This window comes from Bactrocera dorsalis, chromosome 1 (genome assembly GCF_023373825.1).
Source record: "Bactrocera dorsalis isolate Fly_Bdor chromosome 1, ASM2337382v1, whole genome shotgun sequence".
Taxonomy (NCBI): Eukaryota; Metazoa; Arthropoda; class Insecta; order Diptera; family Tephritidae; genus Bactrocera; species Bactrocera dorsalis.
Window position 1 is genome coordinate 64,767,652 of NC_064303.1, and position 19,434 is coordinate 64,787,085.

At 37.5% G+C, this 19,434-nt stretch overlaps 2 pseudogenes; both read left to right on the forward strand.

Annotated features, from left to right (window-relative positions):
• Nucleotides 1–16,975: 16,975 nt before the first annotated feature.
• LOC125775958 (small nucleolar RNA U3) lies at nucleotides 16,976–17,105 on the forward strand (annotated as a pseudogene).
• Nucleotides 17,106–17,117: 12 nt separating this feature from the next.
• LOC125775911 (small nucleolar RNA U3) lies at nucleotides 17,118–17,293 on the forward strand (annotated as a pseudogene).
• The last annotated feature ends 2,141 nt before the right edge of the window (nucleotides 17,294–19,434 follow it).

The window sequence follows — 19,434 nt, forward strand, 5'->3', positions numbered from 1 at the left end:
GCGGTTTCATAAGAGTGACCGAGTAACTTACGGTCAGCTTTAAATGGCATTCTGACTTGAAGCCGTCCTGAAGGCAATACTTGAGTTGTTTTCACGAAAAATTTTTCACACTCTTTTTGCTCATGTGTGAATTTGATGCCATTTGTTCCTGAAGGTAATTCTTCTAAAGCCCAGAACTTTTGGACCACCGAATTAATTGACGTTAAGTCATCTTCAGATTGGCATAATGTGCTAGTTGCAGAAGGAGGAGGACTTAGATTGCTGACATATTTGTCAGACACAACCCACCCTAAAAGGGTTTTCTGTAGCGTTGGTTGATTAGGGCCACTTTTAATTTGACCAACCGCTAACAAATCGAAAAAGGTTTCTGCACCCAATAAGATATCAATATTTTTTGATTTATGGAATTCTGGATCCGCTAATTTAATATTGTGGGAAATTTTCCAGCCATTAACATTTATGTTATGGTATGGATGGTTAGCCGAAATGCAACGCATTATCCAGAATTACGCCGAAAATTCGTAATTATTTACCCGCGACTTAACAAACGCGCTTAGTTTTGTCCCCACTTTTGTGTTGGAATTTCCAATTCCTATTATGTTCAAATTTTTGTGTTGGCGACGAATCCGCAACTTTTGTTCCAAGTCCTCCCTCATAAAGTTGACTTGGGGCCTGAGTCCAGTAACGCTCTCGCAGGCAGGTATTCACCATAACTGGTCCTCACTTGAATAACAGCTGTCGCCAACATTACCCGATCCGGTATACTCGCTGTATGCATGGCATGTGTGGTTGATGGTTACGGATGAGATGCAGCGGGGAAGGAAACCGGGTACTGGTGCAACAATGTGTGATGCGATCGATTGCATACATGACATCGATCCGCTCTGCACTTGGATACCGTATGCCCCTTACGCAAGCAATTTATGCATAAGGGCACCGATTTCACAAACTTGAACCTCTGTTGTACCGGAAGCGCCTTGAAAGTGGGGCAGGCAGTTAAAGGATGTTCCTTTGACTTGCATTTTTGACAAGTTGGCTGCTTTGCCTCTGCAGCAACTAAAGCTGATTTTGACCTGTCCATGTGTGGCTGCTTCATGTGGCTCATGCTTGTTGTGGCTCCGGATTTCGTCCTCGAACAAGATGCTCCTTCCGCTGCAAACTGCTGAAATCTTCTATTTAAAGTTGCTTCGCAATCCTTCCATAATGGTAAGTGACCGTAGTCAAGTTGCTCTTCCCACTTGGATCGGGTGGCAGAGTCAACCTTTGTCATAACTATATGTATTATAATGGCGTTTGTTATTTGCTTCTCATCGCCCAGAGAGAGTCATTAACAGCAGACACTTCATCAATCATTGATCGCGATGAAGGCACGGATGGCTTTGGGATGGTTGGCAGCTCAAAAAGTTTAGATATTGTATTGAAAAATATCAAGCACTTATTATCGTAAACTTTTTTGAGTCTTGCCAACGCTTTCGGATAATTTTCATCTGACATCTGAAACGCTTTAACTGTTCCCAGAGCCTCTCCAGATAGACAATTTACCAAATGGTTAAATTTTTCTATATCTGGGATATTTGGATCATTATGAACCAAGCTCTCAAACAAACTCATAAAATACCACAGGGTTTCCATTAAAAAAGATTACGGCAAATCACCCAAATATACTCAAAACGAAAATTTGTTGGACACTAATTTCCTTACATTCGAAAAGGAAAGTACATCAAAAACACTAGGCATCCAATGGAATGCAATATCGGACCAGTTCTCATACACGACAGAGGCCATATCCGCATTATCAGCCATCACAAAAAGACAGATTTTATCCTCGGTGGCAAAATTTTTCGACCCCACAGGATGGCTTTCGCCAATTATGATACAAACGAAAATCTTAATACAAGAATTATGGCTAGATGGAACCGACTGGGACGAGCAAGTGAAACCTCTTCGCTTAGAAAAATGGTCCCACTTCGCAATCTGAATGATATTTCTCAGATACAAATTCCGCGATGGATAAATTACTCTCTCGATCACAAAGTCGAATTACATGGCTTTTGTGACGCCTCAGAAAAGGCATACTGCACTACTATCTACGAGTATGTGCGCACGCAAAGTGACATCACGACCACAAGCCACGTATTGGTAGCAAAAGCAAAGGTGGCACCTTTAAAAACAATAAGTCTCCCACGACTTTAGTTATGTGGCGCACTATTACTTTCCAAAATAGAAGGCATGGTGCAAATGCATTTAAACATGACAAAATGTAAACTATATATGTGGTTCGATTCCGAAATTGTACTAGCCTGGTTGGAAAAACCACCACATGCATGGAAGACGTATATTTCTAACCGAACGTCTCAAATACTTGACCTAGTGGGATCAGCCACTTGGCGCCACGTAGCCAGTGCTGACAATCCTGCCGATATAGGTACCACCACCCTCCGGTGGAATGGCCCCCGATGATTGATAGCATCTCCTGATTCTTGACCACAATCCCCCATGCGCAACATTATCGCCCCAGAAGATCGAAAAATCGTCACCTTTCACACATTAATAGATGATGCCGACTTCCTTGAACGATTTTCATCGTATCCAAGAGCCCTCAGAGGAGTTGCTTACATGTTCAGTTTTATTGAGCAACTTAAAGGCAAAGTCAAAGGATCACATAATTTCCCATGCAACACAGTGACGCACCTAGAATTACAAAAGGCAAAGCTCGCACTAATCGCATATACACAAGCGCGCTACTTCAGCCGCGATATATCACCACTAAGAGAATCGAAGCCAATTGATAAAAAGAGCTCACTCTCAGTTCTAAACCCATTTCTGGGGATGAAAGGTCTGCTTCGTGCCAATTGTCGGCTTGCTAATTCGAGCCTATCATAATTCCGGAGAGGTCACCATTTGCCACATTATTCCTTAATTACGTCCACATCTTAATGCTATATGCCGAACATCGCCTCATGCAACATCACTATGCACTACATATGCACAAGCAAAAGATGCGAACGCAGATTGTGGCAGCACTTCCACCTGAACGCTGCAATTTCGCTCTACCTTTCACCACAGTAGGTGGCGTCCATGTTAAGGGCTCCCACTCTCATGAAAGGCTATGTGGCTGTCTTTGTATGTTTCACGACAAAAGCAGTACACCTTGAGCTTGTAGTAATCTGACGGCGGAGGCTTTTCTCGCGGCATTTGCTCGCTTCATCGCTCGACGTGGCTACCCATCCAAGATCTTGAGCGATAATGGCAAAACTTTCTTTGGAGCTCAACGAGCCACAGAATAGCAATTTTGTGGATTTCCTAAAACAAGTGGCACCCGATATCGTTCAAAAGTACGCTCCTCAAGGTATCAAATGACAATTTATACCCTCAAGCGCTCCTCATATGGGCGGTTTATGGGAATCAGCTGTAAAAAGCTTCAAATCCCATTTCAAACGGGTAGCTGGAAATTATAAATTCAATTACGAAGAGTTCACGACGTTATTAAATCGAATTGAAGCCGTTCTCAATTCAAGGCCACTCACAATACTATCGCAAGACCACTCAGATTTTACCGACTTAACTCCAGGGCATTTTTTAAAAGGAGCAACCCATCCTGGCCGTTCCTGAGCCAGGCGTGGAGTCGCTATCCCTATTAAATCGACGGGAACGAATTAAAATTCTCCATCATGATTTCAGCCGCCGATGAAAGGACGAGTACATAAAGGATCTTCACAAAAGATACAGTTGGAATACTCCTGAACAAGCGCCTAAACTTGGAAACTGTGTCCTAATTCATGATGATTGTCAACCCCCTACTGAGTGGTGGCTTGGCCGCATAGAAAAGCTACATTATGGCTCCGACGGTCACATACGAGCCATGGATCTCCGTACGCAAAACGGAACACTAACCAGACCGCTCGTGAAACTGTGCTTTTTACCAACCACCGACGACCGCGAACCCAAAAACCGCAAAAAATAAACCGATATTATCGCTCCACAATAAACGAACCAAATGAAAACAATAAAATACGAGAAAGTACCCCAATAACAAACCGTCAAAATATAACAAATCGGCAAAAAATAACAACCCGTCGAATAATGACAAAGAAAACTAACACAAAACGGTCAATCAATACGACGATCCTTTCATGCCATATATCGTGGCACGATAGCCCATATCTAATTGTATGATAGATTTATAATCGATAAACTTCTCTACACAGATCACCCTGGATGTAGATACACCAGTCGCAACCACGCAAACTGCTCGGGCTACCAATGCGCCACGCACCGGGCCTACACCAGCGTCCCGAACTGTGGTTGCGACAACGCCGACAACTGTACCGGCACCAACACTGGCATCTGTACCGGCAACCGCGCCTGAAGGGGTCCTTTCATCCGCACCTCGTGGTGTCACTCGACCACCACCAAACCCATCACGGACTTCGGAGACCCTAAGGTGCCCCATCTGTCAACGCCCACATCGCCTGCACCATTGCGGTATATTTAGGGGTATGCGCAGGCACACGGGCATTGCCACAACTGCCTGTCACATACACATATGACTCCAGAGTGTGAGTCACGAGGGCTTTGTCAAATATGCACAGGCCGCATCACACGCTGCTACATCGCAGCGCGACACGTGAAGTGCATCGGGCAACCATCCCTCGCGGCCGCATAACCCGCATCTCGTGGCGCACCCCAGCGAAGCGGAACCTCGTTGCGACGTCGACAGCCTGGACCACCATATCGTCGATCTACGGGTCTGAGAAGCGTTGTGGCAACTGTACAACAGCTGCAGCGCCTTCAAGGCTAAACAGGGCCTGGATGGTTAAATGAGCTTCTCGTATCTTGAATAGTTTTTAGATAGCAGCGTTGGAAACAAAGATCTATATACTTGTAGATCCGGAAGATCGCAAGTATGGACCTTTATGGATGGTATAAAAAGATTCACTAACCACCCTAGATCTACGCGCAGCGTTTGAAAAACTACGCTACTCCCATAGCATTTCATTTTACTCTTGCTACCGCTCTCACTTTGTCGGGAGCCACAGCATAGCCTTAGCATAACAATGTAAAAGAAGTGCTCTACTCTGCTCCGAGTTTTGTTAGGTAAAAAACTATAGCTGGAGCGGAAGCAAAAAATTAAATTCTGCGCTATGCTCTGGCGTAGCGGTAGCAAAAAATTGGGAGCGGTAGCACAGTAGAGCTAATGAAAATTTTCATGTGCTACAACTCCCGCATGTGTTTGTTGTTTTTTCTTTTTTGCTATTTTCTGTCATAATATTTAAATTAATTGAGTAATTCAAACAAAAAAATGTTATGTAAATCATTTTGGCACTTGTTGTGTCTAGTGACTTTATAGATCTAAAATCAAATATTTTAAGAAATATATTAATTAAGTGAATTAGATAATAATTGAATAAATTATACATATATATTTTTTATTATGTAAAATATTTACCATTTTTATATTACCAAAAACATCATCTATTCCAAATGCATTACAATACTCAATTACTATGAATTTTCGAAATAAATTTTAACTACATTAGTTTCCCCTTTTTTATATACATTAGGGTGTTTTTTTTTTTTGAACTATTAATTTTTTCAGTCCCGTCACGAAATTTCCTTGGAAATACACTAAAAAAATGCTTTAAATTCCTACAGATCAGAGGTATTTTAAGGCATCGCTTGACTTTAGACGCATGTTTCTCAGAATTGTTCACTCTTCTTCACATTTCGTGCGAAGGCGATTTTCTTGGAAAAATCAAATTTAGATCCCCGTAATACCTCGGCGGTGTGAGTTTCGACTTTGTTGCTCTGGGCTCTTTTGTAGAGTAAACAATTCTGAGGAACATGCGTCTAAGGTCAAGCGATACCTTAAAATACCTCTGATCTGTAGGAATTTAAAGATAAAAAATTAGGATTGTCGTGTATTTTCTATGGAAAATTTTTATATGCCTTGGTCCAGTTCTTAATGTTATTTTCCAAAAAATCCGGTTTTTTGTGCTTTTCCACCAACTTTTTTTTTCAAAATTGACTTTTCCATTCGATTCCTCGTTAAATTTTACATAAGAATCAGTATTCAAAAATATGGGACTCTGATCCCATCAACAGCAAAAAAATGCAAAGTTGTCGCTATACGGCGCAGTGTGTTCGCTTAGAAGGTTGTGTGAAAGAGGTAAATGTGTAAATTGTATTCTTAGACTTGAATTAAGAAGAAATCACAGTCTTCATTCATAAAAATATGTGCCATATAGCGACAACTTTACATTTTTTTTGCTGTAAAATTTAACGAGGAATCGAATGGAAAAGTCAATTTTGAAAAAAAGTTGGTGGAAAAGCACAAAAAAACGGATTTTTTTTGGAAAATAATGTTCTTTTTTTGGATTTTGAGCGTCAGCTTTGAATTTTTTTAGCTGTTCATGGGATCAGAGTCCCATATTTTTGAACACTGATTCTTATGTAAAATTTAACGAGGAATAGAAAAATAATGTCAATTTTGATAAAAAAAAAAGTTGGGGAAGAGCACAAAAAGCGGGATTTTTGGAAAAAAACATGGTTTTGTTTGGATTTTGAAATTTTTTTTGGATTTTGAAAATATTTGTATCAGAAAGCTGAGATTTTTTTACATAAAAATGGATAACTTTAAAATTTTTTTCACTCAATTTTGAGGTCGTTAAAAAATAAAAGAAAAAGTCATGTTTTTGTTTGATCTCAATTTGAAGTGCGCGCCAAAAAACAATGAAGCAAGTTTGGCCACTAAAAAGTTTACAGATATTCTTATTTTAGTCTATATTATGATATTCTAAAGTTTCGTCAAAATCGGAGAACCACGGGTACAAAACCATGTCGCCAATTGATGGAATGGCCCATATATGTATATTATTTCTGGTATGTATACTTCGTTTGCGGATATGTATATATGTTTATATGTGTATGTTTGTATTTGTTCTTTTTATGTTTTATTCTTCTTTCTGCCTTCGCTTATTTCTTTGGAAGCAATCCCTCTCACAGCTTAATAAGCTGAAGCGGATCAATAGTATACGGACAATAGTATAATTTGCAATTATCCCTCTCACCATAGATAACTTGATACGAGACTCTTTGGTTCGAGAGAGAGCTGTCAAAACTCGCATTTTTTATAACATTTGCCAATAATGCCACTGCTGAAAAATATTAGATTGGGTATATAATAAATTATACAAAACACTAAATTAAACACTTTGAAAATGCATACATATATAAATGCTAAAATGCAAAATCATTAGTTAATTTACATAAACATTTATTTTGCCGAAATAGTTCAATGAAATTTCATTTCACATTAATTTCGTCAAGTAATTATAGCGCTGCTCTTCTGGCATCCCGCCTTTTTGACTAACTGCTGATTGGCGTTACCCTGATTGTGTTTTGTTGCCAGCTCAAAAAACAGATCAGGGTGCCCTGCCAGCTGACAAGCGAGAGAGCAAGAAAAGAGATTCTGATCAAGTTATCTATGCCTCTCACGGCTGAATAATCTGAAGCGGTATTGCATTTGCAAGTATCCCTCTCACAGTTACTAAGCCGAAACGGTATTGCCAGAATAATTAGCAAATAAATCTTATATATAAAAATGAATCGCTAAATGTGTTGGTAAGCGCATAACTCAAAAACGCCTGGACCAATTTTGCCAATTCTTTTTTTTTAAATGTTCGTTGAGGCTCAAGGATGGTTTTTACGACAAGAAAATTTTGAAAAATTGCCGAAAACCCCTAAAAACAGCCCTATTCTTTTTTTCCATACAAACGAATGAATTTTTGTTTATTAGTAACGCTAAGGGAACGACTGAACCAATTTTGGTGAAATTTTCAGAGAATGTTCCATGTGGATCGGGGAAAGTTTAGAAATAAAAAATCCTGTATGCCTTTTGTGAGGAAAAGTCGGAAAATTGGACAATTCCAAAAAGTTAATCTTTTCCATACAAAATTTTGTTTTCAATTTTTTTGTTTTGTTTTTCAATTATTTGAATCGTTCAAATTTGTCGTTTGTTTCAAAAATTTTTGAAAATTATTCAGTGAAAATGTTATGTTTTTTTAAAACAAAGTGTTCAATTACAGCTTGAATTTTGTCACGATGCCATGAAGAGGTCGAGCTAATATCGGTCGGCGTTCTTTTGGCATCAACATATGTACATTAACAGCCTAAGGCACATGATCGAGTACTCCCAGAATGCGATGACATACGTGCGGTATTATACGTCGCGGTCAATCAGAAAGCGATCGTCTGGTGTTGTTAGATGCTAGATGTACTCTGTTGTGTTGCAAAAGAGAGGTTTGGCGCACGCAAAATCCTGTATTATACTAAGTGATGAAAATCAGTATTCCACTTCGGTTTGTATGTCTGACAATAAATGCACGAAACAGTATCCACGTGCTTTTCTTTCGGAAACACAAACCTGAAATGATGGATATCCACTCTATCGGCGTCGCTCACCAGACGACAACGGCAGAACATTCAGCATTCAATTTAGAAGACTGAGTATCGAAGTTGACAACACATGGATCGTACCATATTCGCCACTGTTGTCTAATTCACATTCAAAAGTCATGTCAATGTTGAGTATTGCAGTTTGGTGTAATCGATAAAATACGTTTGTAAATACGTCGCCAAAGGAAGCAACATCGCGATTATTGGTCTTGAACGATACGGTCGGTGAACTGCAATAAAGCGCTTTGTAGGATATTTACTTTTGAAATTCATGAACGTTTGCCGACTGTTGCGCGTCTAGCATTTAATTTGGAGAATGGCCAGAGTGTATTTCAACCCAGAGAACACATTACAGCCAGTGGAAACACCACCAGCAACAAAATTGACTTTGACGATTATATATGCAATGCATCGTCGAAGACATTTTACATCGTATTCGCTAAGAATTGGAAATGTGTCAATTCCGGTTCATACTTCCGGTGGTTTGATATCAATTCCATTTGCCGTTTATCGATTCACAAAAGATGAACTCATCACGAATGTTTATCCGAACATTAACCAAATTATCGTAACTACGATTCCTTGAGTGCACGCGCAATTTTAGCTGCCAAAAATACCGATATTGTTGACTTAAACTAGAAGATTCAAAGTCAAATTCCGGGAGACTTGCGCTCATACAAATCGATCGATCGTCTTGACAATGAAGACGACGCCGTGAATTATCCTGTAGAATTTTTAAATTCTTTGGAGAGGCTTGGTATGCCACCGCATCATTTGCGTCTCAAAGTTGGGTCTGTAGTTATTGTGTATCGCAATCTGCAAGCGCCGAAACTGTGTAATGGAACCTGACTGATTGTGACGCACCTATCGAATACGAGGGGGCAGAATGCTTGATTCTACGAATTCGAATAAATTTGGAACTGCTATGTTTTTCACACGGCCAAAAATACGTGGCGTGCTCACGAGTTGGAAAACTATCTTCTCTGTACATTTACGCACCGGAACAGAAACCAAAAAATTTTGTTTATTAAGCTACGTTACATTGAAAAAAAAACAAATGATAAATTTAGCATTCTCTTCATTTCAAAACACATAATTTCACGCAGGACAACGGCTGCGGGATCAGCTAGTACTTGAATAAATATATTTTATATTTTCTATTTTTTATTGTTTTGTGGATTGTGTGTGTTGTATTCACGAAGGAAGATTTAAGGGCGAAGAATAATAATTTATTTTATTATATATATATATGTATATTGCGGATACATATAAAAGTATATAGTATATTATTTTCCGTTTTGTTTTGCGATTATATCGGTAACTGAATTTACCGCCGAGCTTTCACTAATCGTTTTTATTAAACGGATTTAGAAGCTATCAGTTTTATGCTATTGGCCGTTGACGCAACGATACATACATATATACATATATTGTTTTATATATAATGATAAAAATCAAATGTGGAATGGATACACTAACTTTGATTTTCCTCAAGGTTTTTGGGGAGATGTATGCCAGAATCGGCAGAATCGGGTGAGTGTGTGCTTTCTGTTGTCTGTTCTGTTGCTGAGTCGCTAGTCGCTCCTATTCCGCTGTTCTGCTGTGTTGGTGTTTCTTTTAGTTTTAGTTTTGTTATATATTAATTTAAAATGATTTTTTAAGTTTCGCGCCCGTTTTTATTTTGTTAGTAGAATTAGAAAATTTTGAATTATTGTGTTGTTTTTGACGTTGGGGGTTTTGTATTAGTTTCTACTGTTTCGTTTTTTCCTCTTTTCTTTTGTTTTTGAACTTGAATATGCTTCACTGCACTTTTATTTGGTTATTTGGCTGGGTGACTGCAATTTCAATTTGACTTTTTTTGTTGTTGTACCACAATGTTTCTTTATATGTATGTTTTGTACATATGTGTATATATATATATTCTTTATTTTATTTTTTTTCACCAAATTTGATTTCTGTATTTTTGTCTCACAGCACTTCACTTTTTAATTATTTACCAATGTGCCTTACTGTATGGCTCGAAGGACCATGTTAGAAAAGTGCACTCACCTTTTACATATTTTTTCCACTTCACCAGAATATTAAAAAATGCACTCAATGCCGAAAAAAGTTTTGCCTCGCTTTTATTTAAAAAAGGCTTTATGGCTTTATTTGAACAATGTAAATTAAAAAGAAAACACGTTCTTCAGAATTGAAATGAACTATGTAATAACGCTATACAATATACAATATTTCTTAAATAAATTTAAAATAGTTTCATTCAAATGCGAAGCACTAAATTAAATATTGTCAAAGTAATCTGACCAAGTTACTTTAGAAAGTTCGTAATTAATCTTCTTAAAATTAGCTTTCGCAAAATTGAGCCGAGAACAAATGTCCCGTGTATTATTATGAACTAAGTTGGCTATGATCTTCTTCTTTATTTGCCAATTCGTATTCGAATATTGGTGATCATATAACAATTAATAATATGTACAATATTAATAAACTTAATAATAATATAATAATGTAATGTTTACATGTTAAATATATCTATTGTATATAAAAAAAGCAATAAAAAAATCACAGATTTTGAATTATCGCAGCATATTTCTCTCTATCTCTCGCCACATCTATAAGGTTGCCCACGTTCTGGATTCCTGTCCATTGTCGAATGTTTCGAAGCCACGAAAGTTGTTTACGGCCAATACCCCGCTTTCCTTCAATTTTTCCTTGGATAATTATTTCTAGAAGCTCATACTTAGAGTGCCTCATAATATGTCCTAGGTAGGCTGCTTTTCTTTGTTTTATATCTTTAACAACTCTCTATTGCGGTTCACTCTTCTCAAGACTTCACTGTTTGTAGCTCTATCTGTCCATGGAATTTTTAGGATGATATCGATATTAATTTCCAAAGCAATACGGTAAATTGAAATCTCCCTAAACAATTATGGAATCCGTATTATTAGCCATGGAGAAGACATTATTTATTAAAGAAGCAATTTGCATAAATAAAGATAGTCAGATTGATCTTCTATCTTATTATTAAAAAGGTGGGGTTTTAGCCCAGTTTCTGTGAAAGCAATGATTTTAAAATTACAATTAATGCCATTTAAATACAGATCAGTCTTGGCATTTTAGTGACAACTACAGTGGGTTTATCACGTTTATGCTCGAATTCACGCACAAAGACCGCAGATGGTCAGAATGAGCTGTCTAGAACCAATGGAAAATTGTCAGTAGATATGTCGTCTTGAGATGAAAATCGATTTCGGCACACGAAACCTTCTCTCCTTGAGGACAATAGGAAGAAAGATTGATGAGGTCAATATTGGGTGGGGACATTCTTTTTAAGGAAGATGTAGTGATCCCTTCGTTAGACGGACCTTTACGTTTAGAGGAAAATTTGGATTCTCTTCTTGATCATTTAGGCTTTTAAATGATTGAAAAACGAATTGACGCCTATCTAAGGACTTTGAATAATTTAATTTCTGCCGGTCTGCGTTTTATGCAAGACCAGTGCAAGCCATTACTATCAAAAATATAATCCAATATCCTGCCTGTCAGTCCAGCACATTTAAGATGGGCAAGCCCGTCACATAGCCAGCAATGTGAAACAAAACGTTCCGACTAGCCTTTCACAAAACAATTAGGGAAATTGCAAGTCATAATGATAAAAAACAATATTAAATAAAAATAATAGAAAAAGGTTAAGTAATAAAAGTAAAATGAGCAATGACAAAAATGTTTATAACAAATGAAAAAAAAACAAACAGCTGTGCGAGCAATATAAATTAACACTAATTTTTGATAAATGTAGCAAAAAAACAAATTGAAAATGACTCGACGGATTACTTGTAAATTAAGATTAGCCAACACACAATTAAAGTAAATTTCAATTCCTTCGAATAATATGATACTTATCTTAACAGATCACAGATCCAGATATTTTCACAATAAAGTTTTAAATATAAATTCAACAAATTTGCAATAGCACGAAATTTTACAGCTGAACACGAGAAGGGTTGCCAGATTATTTTTTGTACGTACTATTCCAAGCGCATTGTAGTCTGGAGTGATTGGTGAATCCTTTTATACCATCCATAAAGGTCAATACTTGTGATCTCTAGGATCTATATTAGTTTTTGTTTCCATCGTACCGTGGGAGTGCTTTCAATAACTCCAGGTCAATGTCCATTGGGTCGTTTATAATCAAGCGTATTGATTTGTGTTGATCGACCATTGATACTCCTTTAAACGATTGACTTGATTCAACCGCTGCTAGTCGATTCTGCATCTGAATACTTTGCTGCTGCAAAGTTTGAGTGAGTACGTGAATGAGGGCACCTAGTTGTGCCATTTCTGAAGTCATCGTAACTGCTTCTGATTGTCTTCGATTGCCGTGAATTTCTTAACTTTTTTTGCGGAAGCTTTTGAGGTGCTCCAGGTTTTATTGTTTCCTCAATGTTGCTAAGTGTGAGCTTCGTTTACAAAGTGTGCTTCCATTATTTCGAAGACTGCACAGACTTGCTGTTTTTGTTGTTGTTTCCAGTTTTCAGGAACCTGGTGTGTTAACAAAGTGTGCTATTTTACGAGGACTGCAGTGACTTGCTGTGTCTTTCTTCAAGACCGTGGATTTTGTTTTGAGTCGTATGTTTCAAAGACTGGCTGTTGGAATGCAAGTTAATTGCCATCCCGGTAATCTAGGTAAATAATAAACAGTATTTATTATTAAATTTTTTTATTGAGCATAATATTCCTTCTTGGCTTGCGGTAATACTAAGATTACAATACAGTTGGTTTTCTTCCAACTATTTATACTATTGGCATCAACTGCTAAAAGTTCAAATTAATAAAAAATTGTTAATTGTTTATAGATTGGCTTGCCACTGAAGACAGCGTTCCGTTCAATCTGCTTAATTCCAATAATATGTATGCGCAATATAATTGATCCCAAAGTCTTAAAGACAAAAGTATTAAAAACTACATATTAAATGGAAGCAAGTAAAGGGTGATTTTTTTGAGGTTAGGATTTTCATGCATTAGTATTTGACAGATCACGTGGGATTTCAGACATGGTGTCAAAGAGAAAGATGCTCAGTATGCTTTGACATTTCATCATGAATAGACTTACTAACGAGCAACGCTTGCAAATCATTGAATTTTATTACCAAAATCAGTGTTCCGTAATCCGCTTTTTTATCGACAAATTTTGTTCAGCGATGAGGCTCATTTCTGGTTGAATGGCTACGTAAATAAGCAAAATTGCCGCATTTGGGGTGAAGAGCAACCAGAAGCCGTTCAAGAACTGCCCATGCATCCCGAAAAATGCACTGTTTGGTGTGGTTTGTACGCTGGTGGAATCATTGGACCGTATTTTTTCAAAGATGCTGTTGGACGCAACGTTACGGTGAATGGCGATCGCTATCGTTCGATGCTAACAAACTTTTTGTTGCCAAAAATGGAAGAACTGAACTTGGTTGACATGTGGTTTCAACAAGATGGCGCTACATGCCACACAGCTCGCGATTCTATGGCCATTTTGAGGGAAAACTTCGGACAACAATTCATCTCAAGAAATGGACCCGTAAGTTGGCCACCAAGATCATGCGATTTAACGCCTTTAGACTATTTTTTGTGGGGCTACGTCAAGTCTAAAGTCTACAGAAATAAGCCAGCAACTATTCCAGCTTTGGAAGACAACATTTCCGAAGAAATTCGGGCTATTCCGGCCGAAATGCTCGAAAAAGTTGCCCAAAATTGGACTTTCCGAATGGACCACCTAAGACGCAGCCGCGGTCAACATTTAAATGAAATTATCTTCAAAAAGTAAATGTCATGAACCAATCTAACGTTTCAAATAAAGAACCGATGAGATTTTGCAAATTTTATGCGTTTTTTTTTTTTTTAAAAGTTATCAAGCTCTTAAAAAATCACCCTTTATAATGCTGTACTAGAACAAGTAGCAGAGAATATTTTACTCGAAATACATCACCAGTGCAACACGGCTTCCAAAAATCTGGACAAAGAAATATTATTGATTTCAGTAAAGTACCAAAAAGAAGCCAAGTTGTATCAATTATATCAGATAACGGTGTCAATATGATAATAACTTCGAATAGGTTATCACAAATGCATAGAGGCGATGCTGTTCTGTTGTGTTTATTTTTGTATTCGGTCCATGCAGAGATACTTATGTATGTAAGTCTCGATACATATTGTTTGTTTACAGCTGCATGTGTTGATTGAGCTGGGTGCGTGAGTATGATAAGGGATGTTATGTTCCTTAACTCGCGCTGTTGTAAACTCGGCTATAACCGGCTAGCGGTGTCTAGGGCAATAAATAAAGAAGAAGAACATAGTGGGGAAAAATTAGTTTCTCTTAATTTAGACTATCAAAAATTAAATGGATTTCAAGGGAGAAAACTAAAATATCGATTGTTTTATTCCGGAATTATTGAAACTAACGAGTGGTCTGACTACCGATAGTTTTGCTATCTATTAAAAAGACATTCCAAGACGGAAGTAACACGTATCACAAATACCAGTACACTTTTCCAGCTTTCTCAACACATGTATATTCGGTGTCATTTCTGATTGAATATGGAACGTGAAAACCGCAATTGTGTGGATAATTTTGACGTCTCAACAGACAAGATTTTATTTGATTATTATTTAAATGTCGCGTAATTCTTTTAAATTTATTTATGGATTTTTGCAGATTAACAGCCCGGGAAAATCTTCTAAATGTGCAAATCATGTTGTGTCCTCTGACGTTTATGTTACTGTCCTTTCACGGTCCATAAGATTACAATATTTTAACGGAATTATGTTGCGTCCTCCGACGATTATGTTATTGTCCCTTCAGAGTCAAATAAGAAGACAATGTTGTAACGGCGAGACCGGAGCAAGTAAGTTTATTATAGATGGAATAAAAAATACAAACTGAACTTAAAATTGAACTAAAAAAATATTATTGAACATAAAATCATAAGTGTGCGTTACTTTATCCGGCAAGCCGAATTAGCAACACAATCACTTGCGACACAGGGAAGTGTCGGGATAGCTGTTGATGGCCTTCCGTACTTCCTTCCACGTTTGTCCTCCTTTTATGATTTGCATAACAACGATAAAGTCAACGCCAACAAAACAGAGCAAGATGCTTACTGCAAACCAAACTTATGTGGTCTGGCCTCCTATTCGTCCTTGAAATTTTGAATGACGTGCAAATTGTGATTATTCACCCTCTGTAGATGGGGCATGCTTAGCACTGGATCGTGGCTGATAATGTTGAGTAGAAGTGACCCTGCCACGCCTGGCGATTTCTTTAAAACTTACATATTTTGTGCCGTTGATTGTGGCAGAAGAGAGAAAAGTGACGAGATGTGTCCCGTTTGTAGTAGTCTCCGGATCATCGTCTGTGCTAACTTTTGCAGTGCTCTCGTTGATAATAATAATGCCGTCACCGACTTGTTTAATGGGCCTTAGGTGGCTTGGCTGAGTGCGGCAAAGGGCTGTGTCTCCGCACTGCAATGTTTGTGCGCAGGTGTCTTGCGTTGCCAGTTTACAGACGGCGGCATAGGTCATCGTTACGCATTAATTTACCGCTAGTACGCCATCGTTGCATTCGGCCAAGGTATCATCTTGCAGCTGTAGTGTGACGTGTTGACATACCAGAGAGAAGATGGTGATTTTCTTACAGATAAGCTTGACCCTAGGATACGCTATTAATATATCGACATTATTCTCGGACTTTAGATGCTTCGGTTAGGCTAACTGTGGGAATTCCGACAGGGTATTCATTCCTAATTAATTTCAAATTATCATGGTCAAAAATAGTAGGATTTATTATATCCGCGTTAGCTAACGTAATTGTGAGTATCAAGTTTGATATTTATAATACCCAACGATTACCCTCCTCCCACCCAACCGACGCGAGGGGCGCAATCCCTGAACGAGCGTAATTAGCCCAGTCATAAATGGCAAGAGAGTTTTAAGCGTTGCGATCTTAAGCAGAGCAACAGAAACAAGAATTTCAACAGCCAAAATTAAGAATTAAATTAAAGTTTATAATATTTAAATGTTATTTGTTAAGAGTAGGTAAAATAATTTTTGAAGTTATACTTCTTATACGACGCCGGAAAAGGTTGCGATAGATTCTGGTTGCGCAACCTTCCATATAAAAGTAACGCAAGGTTGCGCAACCTCGCTCCATCCATATGAATGTAACGCAACCTTGTCTGCGAAGATGTGCGAGCAGCAAGCGAAGCGGTGACAATCGGCGATCGTTTGTTCGTTTCTTTCGGCACAGCTCGGTCGACACAACAACACAACACAATGTTGCCATGCTTATGCTGTTGTTGTTTTTGTAGAACAATGTTTCAATTTTTGGTTGGTGACATATTCACATGTGTGCGCATATGTATGTTTGTATGCTTGTGCATTATTGAAGTTATAGTTCTTTTTCTTTCGTTTGCCTTTCTGCGAATTCTCAACTATTTTGTGTGACTTTTAATTGAAATACTCTGCGTTAGCCTTTCAGAATCACACAGAATCATTTCCGTGGTTTTTGAAATCGACCCACGAGGACGAGGTATATCGTTTTATTTGGGAGCGTGAGATTTAAGAAAATCGCTCGCTTACAAGGGATAAAACGACTTCTGAGTGGAGATTTTAATGAATAAATTCACAGAATCATTTCTGTGCCTTTGGAAATCGACCCACGAGGACGAGGTATATCGTTTTATCTGGGAGCGTGAGATTTAAGAAATTTATTTCTAATTTTGTCTTTTGGCATATTAGAAATGTTTCTTCGAAAATCGCTCGCTTACAAGGGATAAAACGACTTCTGAGTGGTGATTTTAATGAATAAATTTCTTTTGGTTGAAAATACTCTGCGTTGGCCGTTAAGAAGTTAAGACTATACTTCTAAGGGATCACAGCAATATTATGTATATGTTTATACATATTATGTATATGTATGTATATTGCTGTGATAAATTTATTGCGAAAGCAAATGTTCTACAAATGTATATGTATATTCTATACTTAAACAAAATTATTTGAACCATCGTATGTTTCTTGCAGAGACCTGCATTGAGTATGATCGATCCGGTTTGATCAGCCTCGCTCAAAACGGTCACAACTCATCCCAGCGGTTCGCAACAAAATTGTTCGATCGAGTTACGTGCTCAAAACGAAGGAGTTCGATCAGTTGATTGGATTGCTCTGTTTACTGATTGAAACTGATTGGTTGGTTCCGGTATGATGATTGGAAATGATTGTACAGAAAAAGACGATCAAGTCCAACGATGCCCGAAAACTCAGACATCGATCAAGTTGCGTTTGAATTGATTGTGATTAGACCAATCAGATCGAAAATTGCCCTGCGAATATGTATATACATAGTTTGTATGTACATATTTGTGTGTTTTAACGGAAACAAGTTGCGATGCATAAAATTAACCAAAAAATTACTGCATATATTTTTTCATTTTTAACGCTTAAAACTAAAATTCAATTAATGCTTAAAATTAATAAACAATGGTAATGCTTAGGCAACACAAATTTCTAATTTTAATCACTTCTTCATTGAGATCCACAAAAACTTAAAATTAAAAAAGGGTTTATTTTTTGGTTTCAATCGTAATCGCTAAAACTTTTATAAAATGAATTTAAAAAAAAATAAGCTTTCAACTGAACATGGTCCGAGCCTATTTCTTTTTTCAGTTATAATATTTCAAGCTAAAGAAAAAGAACGCTCAGCGACTGCGCTGCTGGCAGGAACCAACCGGTATGACCAAACGGTATGATTGTGATCGATCGGAATGCAAGCAGCATTCTCGAACATTCTTTGCTGCTCACACAAGGCTTACGATCGAGAAAAATCATGACGAAACAAGCAACAGTGATTGAAAGTTTTCCGTCACAAAAAATCTGAGTCAATGATCGGGTATGATTGAAAAAATTGTGATCGTTGCAGCTCTCTGGTTTCTTGCATGCATAACCAAATCATACTTAAGTTAGCGCAACCTAAGTGTCAATGGTGGTGTTTGTGGTAAGCGCCTAGAATGTCACGATGTGAACACTGGTTCGAATCTCAACAGAATTTATTTTTAAATTTTTGCTTTTTAACATCGTATACTATACTAATAAATATTTTTTTTCTTACTAATAGAAAATAAATTTATCACAGCAATATACATATACATAATATTGCTGTGATAAATTTAATTTCTATTAGTAAGCAAAAAATTAAAAATAAATTCTGTTGAGATTGTAGCCCGTGTTTTAAAAGGAGGAAAACAGTACAATATTATCGTGAATACCGAGCACGAAAGAAAGCAGAGCGGGAAAAGGAGAAATTGGAAATGATAGCTGGCAGCCAACCGAGGAAGAGGAAAACAGCTGAGGAATATCAGAGAGCGCGTAAAAAGATTCAACGTCTGCTGTTTCATCAATCTCTGCGGGAGCATCTATAACTACTGATGAATCAACGATCGTCAATTGACCGATAACTGCTGGGCTTTCAACGCGTGTTGATGGATTACAAAAGATATATGGTTACTCTGCATATTCCCTTCCGCAAACGAAGAGACAGAACTTCTTTCCGAATTAAAATTCCTTCATTTAGACTTTGCTTTATAAAATGTGCATAATAAAATTATAAAATGTGAATTTAAGTTTTCTTTCATAGAAAATGTTATGCATTTCTGAACACCGCTAAGAAGTATAACTTCTTCCGCGCGTAGGGACTCCACGCACCTTTTTTTTAATGGTAAAGGGTGAATCACTCTTTTTTTTGAGTAACAACACACTTCGGAACATATTTTTCAAATAAAGCACTAAATTCAATAATGCCACTATAATCTGGCCAAGTTACTTATGAAAGTTCGTAATTAATCTTCTTAAAATTAGCTTTCGCAAAGTAGAGCCGAAAACAAAGGTCTTGTGTATTATTATGAGCAAAGTTGGCTATGATTTTGATGTTAATTTCCT